This window comes from Dermacentor andersoni, chromosome 1, assembly GCF_023375885.2.
Source record: "Dermacentor andersoni chromosome 1, qqDerAnde1_hic_scaffold, whole genome shotgun sequence".
NCBI lineage: Eukaryota > Metazoa > Arthropoda > Arachnida > Ixodida > Ixodidae > Dermacentor > Dermacentor andersoni.
In genome coordinates, this window is record NC_092814.1 from 293009335 (window position 1) to 293024968 (window position 15634).

At 46.6% G+C, this 15634-nt stretch overlaps 1 non-coding gene across 1 annotated transcript; it reads right to left on the reverse strand.

The window, feature by feature from the left end:
• Positions 1–3587: 3587 nt before the first annotated feature.
• Positions 3588–3659, reverse strand: TRNAP-UGG (transfer RNA proline (anticodon UGG)). The gene has a single exon. It is a non-coding gene; the product is annotated as a tRNA-Pro (tRNA).
• Between the last annotated feature and the right edge of the window lie 11975 nt (positions 3660–15634).

Below are 15634 nucleotides of genomic sequence, written 5' to 3' on the forward strand. Positions count from 1 at the left end.
GCTTTATGAAACTTCAGAATAGGACAAAGAAGGAACTACTGATACAAGACATATACAGTTGTACTTCTAGTGGCTTGACAATCAAATTTTATTGAGGGCTTCATTATGTGCTCATTGAAATGCGTGTTTTAGGACTTTGAGAACACAAACTTACTTGTGGTAGGAAAGATAGCTGCTTCCTAGCTGTAGTCTAGTGTCGCACAATGGGTACCCGCAAAGCCACGCTGTAACGCTTCGGAAGCGGTACGCCAATATAAAATATGATGCAGCATACTCGTAGGAGGCCACTAGCGTCCTAGCTAGCACTGCAGCAGATGTGCTTAAAAGTACTTGAAGACGTTCAGCAATCGTGACAGCCGACGCAACCTTTCGAAAGAGCGAGAGAGTTCGCAAGTGCCTGTCGTCTGCGAGAAAAGTCTCGCGTTTGCAGCGAGCAGGCGTCGTAGCAGACGACACTTGTAGCATTCCTCTCAAGGGCGCAACGCTTTGTCACAATACAACATTTTTAATTCCAGAAATACATGATGAGTATTTTTATATAAGTACTTGCACGGTTGTTTTGCTGTTGAAAAAATGAATAAATAATTATTCTTTGGCGTTAAATTGGGAACAGAATCGCACAAGTATGCATACCCTGGTGTGTCCTGGTGACAAACCATAGTAAACCATGCTTCCATCTCAAAGTCATACAAAGTTTATGCAGCGTGTTGTACATTATATAACATACTGCAGAAATAGAATTAGATTTTACGCGATAGTATTTGAGTATAGCCTTGTTTACTGCGCCAGAAACAAACGCCACTAGTCTAAAGACCGAAGTCAATCCGAAGCCTGTACTTCCCATCATTCCCATGTAGGTTGAGGCAACGCGCATGAGAACCCCCGTAGACACTAGCGCCACATTTCCCTCTAGGGTATCTTTAGAAACTCTATGATGATATGTAACAAGCCAGAAACAATTGAACATATTTTCTTAGATTGCTGTGATTCAATTTTCTTGTGGTACGTCCTACAGAGGACGCTTAAAAAGGATTTTCCGCTAACGCCATTCGGAATTCGGTTCTTGCCATTTGCGCAAACAGGGGACGTGCCATATGATGTTATGATGTTGGTTACAATGCACAGTGTCTTGAAAACAAGAATGGATTTCAGACACGAGCATGTGGATCCCAAGCCAGCCAAGATATATTTTGCTGAAAATATTTCATATGTTAGAGATGTGTTAAAGGCTCTTAACGAGCCACCTGAATGGTTGCCCATAATCGAAAAGTTATTGGAGCTTAAACCTTACTAACCAAGCTACACGGTACGAGCTGAAAGTCCCGTTTTTAGTATGTATCGACATGTGTCCAGTTATGTTCAATGCAGAGTTTCGAATTCTTTTGTGACGTATAATTGACGTAATCCGGAAATAAAGAAAAAAGAAGCATCATGCTTCGGGTCTGATCCTCCCCTTCAACTTTTTTTTCTTGCACTGCCAACATGTCGAGGTCGTGATCCGCCAACAATCTGTACACTTGGTTCTGCTTTTTCTTTGCGGCCAGGCCTCGAACATTTAAAGTGGCCGAACTAAACGACAGATTGTGTGCCATGTTTTTTTATATATATATCATGGGGTTTTACGTGCCAAAACCACTTTCTGATTATGAGGCACGCCGTAGTGGAGGACTCCGGAAATTTCGACCACCTGGGGTTCTTTAACGTGCACCTAAATCTAAGCACACGGGTGTTTTCGCATTTCGCCCCCATCGAAATGCGGCCGCCGTGGCCGGGATTCGATCCCGCGACCTCGTGTTAAATCGAGGTGATAGGACCCGAAGCATGACGCTTACCTCGCGCGTCTTGCGTACCGCTGGCTATGGTGTTGGGCTGCTGAGCACGAGGTCGCGGGATTGAATCCCGGCCACGGCGGCCGCATTTCGATGGGGGCGAAATGCGAAAACACCCGTGTGCTTAGCTTTAGGTGCACGTTAAAGAACCCCAGGTGGTCGAAATTTCCGGAGTCCTCCACTACGGCGTGCCTCATAATCAGAAAGTGGTTTTGGCACGTAAAACCCGATAATTAAATTTTTTTTAGCGTACCGCTAGACGCCTTCGGATCCGCCCGGTTGCCCAGGGTCTTCGTGCTGCCTCAGCAGCTCGGCAGTGGCCTTCGTCTCCGTTTTGACATTTGGCCGTGGTTTAAGGCTGGGGCGTCTCCCCGCGGGCGCCTGCTGGTCGGCAGTTCCTTCCAGTGGCCGTTTGACAGCCGGGATAATTCTGCTGTTGGAGGCATGGCTGTTTGGCATACCCGTCTTGGTTGACTCAGCGTCGAAGCCTTCTGTTTGACTGCTTTCGATTGTGTCGTCGTCCGCGGGCGCAGGTGTTGCTGCGAGATGGGTCTCTGCTGCTGGCGGTTTGCTCCGTTGCCAGCCTCCGTTGTCGACTGGCTTTGCTTGACTTCCGGTGTCTTTTCGCTGGTCTGCTCCTTATGGGCTTCCAGGTCTCCGCTTCCTTTCGCTGCCTCCTCGGCTTCGGTCACATCCATTAAATGCTTCTCGGTGTACTCGTTCACACCTCACCCGGTAGCTGTGGCGTAGGACCACGTGCACTGAGCGTCTTCGGGTCCATATCGCCGACATATCGTGCACCGGGGCACTTTGCAGTCTCGCCGAGCATGTCCAGAGCCCTGACAGCGAAGGCACTGCATTGGTCGACCCGGAGCGACCACTAGTGCAAGTTCTCCAGCGACCCGTACCTGGTGGGGTAGGTCCTCCAACTTCAACCCAGTTTTCAACTTCAACAGCACCGTCCGGATGGTCGAGTTCTTGTCGTGGACTCCCGGAACGCGCCAATGCTCACGCTGCACGTCTACCACCTTTCCAAAAGCAGCAAGCGCTGTACGCACGTCATCGTCAGCTACACCATGAATAAGCCAATGAAGGCGTAACTTCACTTGCCGATCCTGTGGTTCCACTATGACGTAGCGACGCCCCATAACTGTCATTTCCTTCAAAGCTAGTAGCTTCTTGGTAGCGTCTCTGTTGAACATGGTAACCGCCCAGACATGGTTAATCTGATAGGCACCTAGTGCAACAACTTCCGACAGCGTCCCCGCAAGAACCATAGCGTCCCTGAAATCTTCGACACTGTAAGGCGGTGCTCGCACGTCGCCTTGCAGAAATACCGTATTGGTGACGATGCGTCTTGTTGGCAGTTGTGGCAAAACAAAAGGGTAATCTTCTCCTTCTTGGTTCCTGTTACCGCGGCTAGCAAGGGCCGCAATCACCACTCCAACGGAGCTCATGATTCCACGATCCGCACAGCACGGCTGCCGGAAGCAGAATCTCTGCACTACAAGGACCACACGTACGCTGACATGCGGGCGACTGTCCCCTAGACCAACGAGCCGGCGTCTTTTCCCATTTGCAGCACGTTTACAGTACCGTAACACCTTGGCTGTCTGCGAAGACAAAGTGGGCATCTTTGATCATGTTTGTTCTGAGAAGCGAATAGCAACGTACTGAAAAAAGAATGGATAATGTTTTTCGGTTTTATTTAAACATTTCTTTATATGCCGACCGACAGTAAAAAGAAAAAAATATAACGGGCTCGTCCGGGATTTGAACCCGGGACCTCTCGCACCCAAAGCGAGAATCATACCCCTAGACCAACGAGCCAACGTCTTTCGCCGTATGCGGCACGTTTACAGTATCGTAACATCTTGGCTCTCTGCAAAAACGAAGACAAAGTGGGCATCTTTGATCACGTTTGGGCTGAGAAGAGAATGGGAACGTAATGAAAAGAAGAATGGATAATGTTGTTCGGTTTTATTTAAACATTTCTTTATATGCCGACTGACAGTAAAAAGAAAAAAATAATAACGGGCTCGTCCGGGATTTGAACCCGGGACCTCTCGCACCCAAAGCGAGAATCATACCCCTACATACGCGCTTTTCATTGAATTACCTTGCACCTGTTAAACGGAAAAGACTCTACAAAGATTTACTTGATGTATCATTGCCTGTGCCTGTCTATCGTTCTATGTACCGCGTTGAATCCAGAGGAAGAAACGTGCTCAAGCGAGTGAAGCGGATGCCGATACGGTCATCCGCAAGAACCTTTTTCTTCCATTTACACAGTGGAACGCTCCCAGTGAAGCCATGGCTAAGAGAAAGGGGAATCTTTGTGCCGTGGTCTGTAAGCTGCTCAAGATGCAGGCAACCAGAGACGATTGAGCATATCTTTCTTGATTGTTCAGATGCAATGTTCTTGTGGGACATCCTACAAAGAACGTTGAAAAAGGAATTACCGATAACACCGTACGGCATCCGCTTCTTGCCAACTGAGAACGCAGATATGCCATGTGACATGTTTATGGCAATATGTTTACATAGCCTGTGGAAAACAAGAATGGATGAGCGTCATGAGAGGCTTGTTATTCATCCTGCGAGAGAGCATTTCATTGAAAGCATGCTATATCTGCATGAAGCTTATAAAACGAGAACAGAACCACCCGAATGGATGTATATATTGGATGAACTAGCGGTAATCAAGTGTTTTTAACTATTCGCAAGGGCCCAAGACGGTCATTGCTTTTACCATTATGAAGTGTATCTGTTTATGCCGTATGTGTACGTCGAAGACCGGCAATAAAGAAAAAAAAACCTAGACCAACGATCCGATGTCTTTCCCCGTTTGCGGCACGTTTACAGTATCGTAACATCTTGGCTCTCTGCAAAAACGAAGAAAAAGTGGACATCTTTGATCACGTTTCGCTGAGAAGAGAATAGGAACGTACTGAAGAAAAGAATGGATAATGTTGTTCGGTTTTATTTAAACATTTCTTTATGTGCCGACTGACAGTAAAAAGAAAAAATAATAACGGGCTCGTCCGGGATTTGAACCCGGTACCTCTCGCACCCAAAGCGAGAATCATACCCCTAGACAAACGAGTTTTTTTATTTCTTTAACTTTTATTCAGAGAAGGCATGTACATACATAAAACCCACCTTGGTCTGCTTGACCAGTGTGGTTAATTAAAAATTTTTCATTCGTACCAACTCATCAACTACCAAAATCCAATCTGGTCGCTCGGTTAAAGTACGATATGCCTCTCGCATGTAGGTTGTGCTCTCGATAAAGTTTTGTCTGGCTGACTTTGCTTTGGGGTCTGCGTGCCTGACTCCCATTCTTGTGATCCAAAGGCTATGTAGCCCCAGTATCATGATCATGTCATAGGGGAAGCTGTTTTCATTCTGTAGTGAGAGATATCGAATTCCGTGTGGTGTTATCGGTAACTCTTTCTTCAGGGTTCGTTGCAAAACATCCCAAAAAAAGACTGGATTCAGACAATCAATGAACGTGTGTTCGATTGTTTCTGATTTCTTGCACAAGAGGCAGTTTGTTGTCCACGGTACAAATATTCCCCTTTTCATCAAGCCATGTTTTTACAGGGAGTGTGTTTGTGTGTAATTTGAAAAAGAATGTTTTAACAGCTCCTCTAACAGTCATTTTTCTAACTCTTTTTAAAACATCTTGCCCTGGGCCTGCAATGTTTGGCGATCTGTATAATGGTACTGGCATCATTACATCGATTAAACCTTTACATAGTTTCTTTCTCGGTACAAGGCTCAGGTACTCGAATGAGAAGCGTGTTTTAAGTATCCTAAATGACGTGACTAATTCCCTGAAGTAACCTTTTACGCCACAGTCCATTGCAGCCGCACTAGACACAACAAATTCGGGCAATACATTCTTAAAGCGCATTTGCATCATCGCTCTCAAAAACGGGTCTCTGGTCCCGCAGGAACATAAAACGCGACACAATTAGTCGGATGAACAGATGAGAAAGGCCCAGGTCTCCGTCTTTCACTGGGCGAAACAGATTAATGCGGCTGATTCTCTCCCAATTGGAGCCCCAAATAAAAACCGCAAATATTCGGTGCAGTTTCTGCACGTGGACGCGTGACATTGACAAAAACTGCAACACATACCACACTTTGGTAATAAAAAAATCATTGCACGCACTGGCCCTAGCAAACATCGACAATTCGCGGCCTTGCCACCCTCCAACTTTTTCCTTCACCCTTGGCGTCAGGTCATCCCAGTAATCTGCAGTTTGTTTATATTGCTCGAGAGGCACGCATAAATACGTAGAAGGACTTCTTGCCCACGTGATGATCGCAAATCTTTCTGGTTTAAAGTCCCTTATTCCGTGCCAGAAACCGACACTTTCTTCCCAGTTTATCGCGAAACCTGTCCGTTTGCAAAAATCTTTGGTGACGCTTATGGCTTCTTCTATGCTATTGCGGTCAGTGCAAAATATTCCTACATCATCAGCGTAGGCAAGGATTTTCACGTGATGCGTCTGAAGCCTGAAACCATGTACTTTTTCATTAATGATAAGACTGAGGCAGAAGGGTTCAAGATAAAGAGCGAAAAGCAGCGATGACAATACACATCCTTGTTCTATAGATGACCGGAGGTCAATACTCTTGGTGAGGTTCTTGTTAACTATGATGCGTACAGTACAATCATTTTAAGCCATGTTTAAACCTTCTAATATCACTTTGCCAATATTGACATGTTCAGGCACAGAGAAAAGAACATCGTGTGCGACACGGTCGAAAGCCTTGGTGAGATCGAGTTGCAACATAGCAACTCGTCCCGGGATGGCATCACAACATTCTAGAACGCTGCGGGCTAGATGCACATTTGTACATATCGAACGTCCTTTTATTCCACATGTCTGGTGCGGTCCAACGAGAAGCATAATAATGCTTTGCAAACGTTCAGCTAAAATTTTGGTATAGATCTTATAGTCCACATTTGTAAGAGATATTGGGCGATAGGCCCCTACTGATAACAGTCTAGTTGGATCATCTGTCTTCGGTATCAAAACAATATGGGCAGCGCGGAAGGAAGGCGGTAACCGTTTTTCCTCATAGGCTTTCCTAATAACCTTATGCAAAATTGGGCTGATTTCCTCGATGAATATTTTGTAAAAGGCTGCTCCTATTCCGTCCGGCCCAGGTGTTTTTCCTGGAGTTAATTCTTTTATCGAACTTTTCACTTCCTCTATACTTATTCGCTGTTCTAATCGCGTCTTACATTCTTCATCACGCTTAGGCATTAGTTTAATACCGTCGGTTCTCAGCCCAGTTTTATCGCCTCTTTTATTCGCAAATAATTCGCTGTAATGTTCGACAAATGCCTGCTCAATTTTCGTCCTGTCTGATGTCTCTTCGTTACGGTAGCTGATCTGTCGTATTTCGTTTTAAGCCGCGTATTTTCTTTCGTCACACATCGCTCGCTTGTTGGGCGTTTCACCCAACCATATCTTTTCGGCTCGCGCCCTTATCACTGCTGCTCTGTAGTTTTCGGTTGCAATTACTTCTAGTTTGCGTTTCACTTCGCGAATTGCTTTTATATACATGCCGGGATTGCCGCTTTCCATACATATAAGAAAATCGAGTTGGCACTGCAGTTCTTTTTCATTACACTTTTGCTTTTGACTAATAATGGCTCCCCTTTCAATCGCAATAATCTTGACGTCATTCTTAAAGTTTTCCCACTCAGCTGCCCATCCATGTGGCTCTTTGGACGTCATTTGTTTAATTCTTTTTGTTACACACTCCATAAATTTTTCATCTTGTAAAAGTTTCACGGTGAACTTCCACAAATCCCAATTAAAACGGCTTTTTCTGAGGTTGCTTCCTAGTGTAGTCATGACAAGGCTATGGTCGCTGAAAGACACATGTTTCACTTCATAGTGGCCACAATCTCTTGCAAGGTCAACTGTGACATAGATTCTATCCAGCCTAGCACAGCTTCCGCGCTGGTTGCACGGCTACTATGTATAAGTTATTTTCCAGAAAAAGTCGGTTAAGTTGATTTTGCCGTTTCTTAGTCGCCAATCCCCGTACATTCAAAGTGGCAACACGTAAGGGAAGAGCAAGTTTTTCGCCCTGGATTTGTAAAGAGCACTTGGATCGCGCAGTGTTTACTCCAGAAGGCAAGGGTGCAGTGTGGTATTCACTCAGTTGAGGCAGTAGTGGGTCAGGATGAAGTCGCTGCCCGTCGCCTGCTTCCTCAACCGAAGTTTGGTAGCTGGACGGGACAGCATCGTCTAGGCGGCGTGGCTTATTCGGTCCCATCTTGCTCAATCACCAAGGGGAAGCGAGTCCCCGCCTTTATTCCTGCGGTTTATTCACCGGGCGTCTATCAGGAGGAATGTTCGGTTTCGGCTTTAACGACGTTCGTCTCGTGAACGCAGTTTTCACAGGTGGCCCCCCGCCACCTGCACCACCCAGATGGTACGGTTCGCCGACACTGTCGCTGTGCATGCGCTTTGTCGACGCCTCTACAACGCCTTCCATTGTTTGACGCTGCACTGTCGGTGTTTCATTTGGCGACGTCACCATAGCTTCACTAGAAGATTTCCCTTGATGGCATTTTCCATTCATATTGTTGTGCACGTCGTCACTATTTGCACCGGCCGGATTTTTTACACACGTTTTTGTTTCACTAGCTGGCTCACGCTGTTGTACCACTGCCGGAGGCGTTTCCACAGGTTTTTGCTCCTTCGTCACCGTGGCAGCTGCTTCTTCAGCTTCAGCCTCGTCCATGATATTATCCATTATGTCAGCGTCTTTTCTGTGGCCCGTTATATTTGCGTACGTGGGCACGCACTCGCTTTCGCCATGGCCGAAGCGTCGGCACCGTGAGCATCGCGGAATCCAGCAGTCGTGGCGGATATGCCCTTTACCCTGGCAGCGCAAGCAAAGTGGCGCCTTGCCTGGAATAGCTACGAGAGCAGGCTCACCAGCGATACGTACTTGATATTGAATATCTTCAGTCGTGACCCCGGCCTTCAGCTTGAGGTTCAGCACGCGCGTTGTAGTACCTTTTTCAGAAATGCCAAGGACACGCCAGCACTCATTTGTCGTTTCCATAACCTCGCCGTATGGCTCAAAGGCCACACGTATGTCGTCGTTCGTCACGTTAGGGAGGACCCAGTGGATTTTCACTTGGACATCTTGGTTGTTCTGGTCTACTACCAGACATTTTCTGCCTTTCACAGTAATATTCCCCGCAGTCAACAACTTCTTCATGCTTTCATGGCTCTTGAACGCAACAGCCCACACATGATTCATCTGAAATGCTCCTAAGGCGTCAACCTCAGGCAGCAGTTCCAAACGTCCAAGGGCATCCCGGTAGTCTTCAACTCTGTACGGCCTTTCTCGTAGGTCACCGTGCAAAAAAAGGTGTTTTCAAAACAATACGACCTTTTGGAAAATGAGGCAGGAGCACTTGGTAGTCCTGGCTGTCTTCCATGTCGTCCCTGTTTCCGCGGCTAAACTGGGCCGCTAACACCGCCCCGTTGGAGCACATGAAAAACACGTCCGTAGGCTTTCGCGGCCGGAAGTGTAAATGCCTAGACCAACGAGCCGAAGTCTTTCCCCATTTGCGACACGTTTACAGTATCGTAACACCTTGGCTCTCTGCGAAAACGAAGACAAAGTGGGCATCTTTGATCACGTTTGGGCTGAGAAGAGAATAGAAACAGACTGAAAAAGAGAATAGATAATTTTCTTCGGCTTTAAGTAAACACTTCTTCGTATACCGACTGGCAATAAAAGAGAAATAATAACAGGCTCGTCCGGGATTTGAGCCCGGGACCTCTCGTACCCAAAGCGAGAATCATACCCCTAGACCAACGAGCTTTTTTTTTTCTTTATTACACTTTATTACCGACATGGCAACATACAAAACAAGACATTTTAACAATACACAGCAGTCACAACAAAAATCTCTGCCATTGGTTGGCGGTCACAGGGCTAAAAACGCTTGAAATTCGCAAGATCAGTCATCACACTGAGCCATGTTGGTTTTCCTTTTTGCAGATTATACATTTCCTTAATATAACAAATGCTTTCAATGAAGTACTCTCTAACAGGCCGGGCGTTTGTTACGGCAGGTCTCACGGCCATTCTAGTTTCCCATAAACTATGTAAGGACACCAGCATGAACATGTTATACGGTACTTTGTCTTCATTTAGAGTAGACAAGAAACGAATCCCATATGGTGTAATCAGCAAGTCCTTCTTTAGCGTTCTCTGTAAAATGTCCCAATGGAACACAGCATCCCAGCAGTCAAGAAAAATGTGTTCAACTGTTTCGGGTTTCCGGCATAGTAAACAGTTTACGCTCCAAAGCACGGAAAGACCCTTTTCCTCTAGCCACGGTTTCACAGGTAAAGTATTGGTGTGGAGCTGGAAAAAGAATGACTTTACCGACGGGCGTACTGCAACGAGCCGACGTCGCTTCCCATATGCGGCACGTTTACAGTATTGTAACAACTTAGCTCTCTGCAAAAACGAAGACAAAGAAGTGGGCATCTTTGATCACGTTTGGGCTGAGAAGAGAATAGGAGCATACTGAAAAAGAGAATAGATAATTTTCTTCGGTTTTATTTAAAACATTTCTTTATATGCCGACTGACAGTAAAAAGAAAAAGCAATAACGGGCTCGTCCGGCACTTGAACCCGGGACCTCTCGCACCCAAAGTGAGAATCATACCCCTAGACTAACGAGCCGTTTTATTTATTTATTTTTTATTTATTGCCTGTTAGTGATACAATACGAAAAACACGGAATGGCTCAATTCACGATGTTGAATCAAAGGAGAACCACATTCACAATGAAGTAAGGCGATAAAAACACCGGCTGTATTACACAATATACAGCTTGGTTAAAGGTATTTTGTTGTTGTGAGGTGGTCAAGGATCCATACCCACTCTGGGGGCTCGCATAAAGACCTATATGCGTCACGTACATATACAATATTTTCAACAAAATACTCTTTTGCTGGTCGTGCAACTTGGTCTGCATTTCTGACCACCATTCGCGTCCTCCAGAGACTGTGCATGCACAACAACATTATTAGGTTATACGGCACCATCTCTGTTTGCTCAAATGGCAGAAAACTTATCCCGAAAGGCGTTAATGGGAAATCTTTTTTGAGAGTTCTCTGTAGGATGTCCCCTAAGAATATGGAATCCCAGCAATTCAAGAAAATGTGCTCTGTTGTCTCTGGCTTTTTACAAATGATGCAGTTGATGCTCCCAGGCACAAAGATACCTTTTTCCTGGAGCCAAGGTTTGACAGGGAGTGTGCCGCAATGTAACATAAAGAAGAAAGTTTTGGTAGAAAGAAGCCTTCACAGGGAAACCTTTTACGCGTTTCAGCGCATTCCGCTCTTGTCCTAAATGATATGCTAAACGATAAATTGGCCTAGGACACATGACATAAATAAGGTCCTTGTAAAGCTTCTTTGTGGAAACATCTGAAAGTTAATCTACTGAAAAATGCGCTATGAGAAAACGGACACTATCCACAACATTACGCATAAATACTTTCACAGCTACATTATGAAGCGTGTGTGACGTAACAATTAAATCAGGCAATGTATCACACAATCGCATTTGAATAACAGTGCGCAAAAACGCGTCACTTTGGTCGCGGAAGAACACAAATCTCGACCCGACCTGTTTCAAGAACAAATGAGATAAACCTACACCTTCATTCCCCACCGCATGAAACAAGCTTACACGACTCATCCTTTCCCAACCAGATGCCCCCCCCCCCCCCAAAAAAAAAAACAGCAAATATTCTGTGCAGTTTCTGCACACAAATCCATGACATACACAACACTTGTAACATATAAAACACTTTCGCCACCAAAAACAAGTTACACACCGTCGCACGGGTGAATATAAACATGCTTCGTCCCCCCCACTTTGATGTCTGGGCTTTCATTTTTCCAGTTGGCGCTGCCCACAGGCTCGTTGCATCTGTATAATATTGAACGGGACACCAAGGTAACTGGATGGCACAGTTGTGAACTTTATGCTTTCATAGTGTTCTGGCCTATCTTCCCATTCTCCGTGCCAGAAACCTAGATACTTCTGCCAGTTTATGGCACTGCCAGTAAAACTACAAAATTCTTTCGCATCTTTTACGCCTTCTTTAATGCTTCTTTTGTCTCCACAAAAAATTGTAATGTCATCTGCGTAAGACAAGATTTTAATTTCATGTGTAAAGAACCGGAAACCTTGTATATTCTGGTTGTTTTGCACTGTAGGACAAAAAGGTTCTAAGAACATTGCAAATAATAATACTGAAATCGGATCTCCCTGCTTCACACCAGCTACGACTGATATTCGATGACTTAAAGCTTTATTAATTATTAGATTGGTAGTACAATCAGTGTAAGCCATTTTTACCCCCTCTAGGACCACCTTGCCAACGTCAGTATATTCCAGCAATCTAAAGATCGCCTCGTGTGCTACCCTATTAAAGGCTTTCTCAAGGTCCAGCTGTACCATCGCGACTTGCCCGCATACCATATCACAGCACTCCAGTACACTTCGAGCTGTATGAACATTCGTAAAAATTGTCCTCCCCTTTATGCCACATGTTTGGTGTTTACCAACTACCAAGGTTATTACACTTTGCAGTCTTTTAGCTAACACTTTCATGAATATCCTGTAATCAACATTTGCGAGACTTATCGATCGATATGCTTCCACTGAAAGTAATTTCGAGGGGTCATCTGTTTTAGGTATTAGTACAATATGGCTTGTTTTAAAAGATGGAGGCATTCCATTGCTGCCATACGCTTCATTAATAACATGGTAGAGCATTTCAGCCAATTCCTATTTAAAAGCTTTGTAGAATGACGCGCCACGGCCATCAGGCCCAGGCGACTTTCCAATACTTAACTCCTTTATTGCTGTTTCGATTTCATTAGCAGTAATGGGAGCTTCCAGTGTCTTTTTCGCATCGTCGTCCAACCTCGGCATTAGTGGCATAAATTCTGTAAAGAAGCCTTCGTGTACAGGTGTCTTACACCCCAGAAAACCCATGTATCTTTCAAAAAATGCTTTCTGGATCACATTTTGATCAGTAGTGACTTCATCACGATAGCAAATTCTTTTGATTTCGTTCTTTGCGCCGTAGCATCTTTCATCTCCCAGTGCACGCTTGGTTGAGGTTTCCCCCAGCCACAGCCGTTCAGCCCGCGCTCTCATCACGGCCCCTCTATATTTTTTCAGCTTCCATGGCTTCCATCTTTCTTTTAACTTCCCCGCAGGGGCGTCTGCTTCAGCAGGCGTTTGGTGTGTTGCGACACCACGGACCCGAGCACACGAGGGTTGGACCCTCCCGCGTGTAGCCGTGCGCGGCTTAGCCGTGTCTGGGGAAAAGGGGATTCTGGGGGTTGAGCCGATGCCGGGTGTTTGGACGTTTAAGGCCCCCCGGCGGAGGCAACACACCTCTTTGGCCTCTGCTTCACATAGACGGCACCCCCGGACTGACCCACCCGGGGGAAATCGGTAGTTGCCTTTTCCTTTCTCTCTCTCCCTACAACCTTCGTCTTTTCCTTAATTTCCGCCTTTCCTGTCTTCTTCTGGCTTCTTTTTATTCCAATTTTTTCAGGCAGCAAGGGTTAACCTTGTGTGAATAGCCAACCTAGGTTATTTCATATTTGGTTATAGTGATGACGTACAGCTGGCGTTTACAGGACTTGTACATACAGTCCCTGTAGCGTCCCCTTGTAGGGCTCCATGGTGGGTGGCTGGCGTTATTGCCGAAAATTCAATTCCTTTATGGCTAGCTCCTTCCCTCCGCTTCCTGATCACCCTCACAAAAGAGGGCGCACCGATGAAGTTTTCCAGTTCCTTGGACGTCAAAGACCAAACTTCCCACGTTACCATGTGATCCACTCAGAAAAATCCGATAAACAAGTACGAAACATTTCCCCTTTTCTAGTTTCCATGTCCTTAACTGATGTCCTTGGTCCAGGCTACAAGGTATCAAGGCTGGCAAGTGGTGATCTGCTGTTAGAGCTCCATGATCAGAAACAGTACGAAAAGTTGCCCAGTCTAGTATCATTTGGAGATGTTCCATTGACAGTAATTCCACACCGCACTCTCAACACCACCCGCGGCGTTGTATCGGATGACGATTTGCTCCAGCTGACAGAGGCTGAGCTCCTGGAGGGCTTCAGTGATCAGAATGTTGTCAATGTGAGAAGAATTAAGATGAGAAGGGATGGAAAAGAAATTCAAACGAAGCACCTAATACTCACATTTGCTTCAAGTATTCTGCCCGAGTCTGTAGAGGCCGGTTACATCAAGCTCCGTGTCAGACCACATGTTCCGAATCCCCTAAGATGTTTCAAATGCCAGCGTTTCGGCCACAGCTCGCAGAGCTGCCGACGCCGCCCAACATGTGCAAAATGCAGTGCCCATGAACATACGTCTGAAGCTTGCGCGAACTCTTTGCATTGTGTAAACTGTGATGGAGAGCACGCCGCGTACTCGCGGTCGTGCCCATCTTGGAAAAAAGAAAAAGAAATTGTCACGATCAAAGTGAAAGAAGGTATATCATTCAAGGAGGCACGTAGGCGGGTGGCATACCTGCCTAAGAACACATTTGCCGAAGTGGCGCGTCAGGGGGCAGCGCCACAACGGCCTCCGGCGGCTGTCCGACCCACACCCATTGAGGCAGCAGTGACGCCATCCGCCCCCTCGGCGGCTGCAGCTAACGCTGCTACGCCAACACAGCAGACGGGGCCATCGACTCCGAAGGTGGGCGCAGCCGAGGCTACCCCAACCTCCCCGGCCCCATCCAGCGCTGGCAACAACCGGCGCAGCCAGATCCCTCAGGGAGCCCCATCGACCTCCGGGCTGGTGAGCGCAGGGATCTTGCCTTCCGAGGCAGGACCCTCACAGAAATCTTCTCGCTCGCAAGAGCATGTGTCCGGTGCCTCACAAGAGGCAATGGACACTGCACCTGTCCTCACGGCGCGCCAAGCGCCTAAGGAGCGGCGAGGCTCCCTCGAACGCTCCAGAAAGGGCAAGACCCCGATTACAGGGCCTCGAAAGAGCTCTGTAACATGAGGCATCACTTCCTTTTCTGTAGGCACAGCACCAATTTTCTTTAAAAATGGATACACAAATAATTCAGTGGAACGTCGGAGGTCTTCTTAGAAACCTTGATGATTGTTGTGTCGGCAGCGGCAGGCAAGCGGGGGGCCCCGACGGGCGAACGCGCGGCTAACGCCGGCGCAGCGAAGGAGACACGGAGCTAACTGCTCCCGATGAAAACCGGAACGAAGACTCAGCCGACCCGCGACCGTTTATTATTAAAAAAGGCTTCGCATGCCAGATGACACCTCCCGATTGGTCCAAGCTCGTCACATGACAGAAGGGGGGTGCGCCATCTAGCTAAACAACTACAAAACATACATGTACGATGACACAGAGATCTGACAGAGGGCGACACTATACTACATCATCCCCCCCTGGAAACAAAGCAAGCATACAGTGAAACGCGCACACAAGGCGCGCACTTAAGTCCAAAGGCGATTTCAGTTCGTTCCCCCCCACGTTCACACACGCGCACCAGTTGCACACAAAGAACGCACTTAAGTCCACAACAAATTCAATCCGTCCCTGCCCAAGTTCACATATACGTGCACCAGTCTTGGGCGCCAACACACAGGCAGTCACTCAAACAAAGTCTGACAAGGAACACGGCACAAAACTCACTGCACCGCAACAAGGAGCACATTTTATGCCTGTGT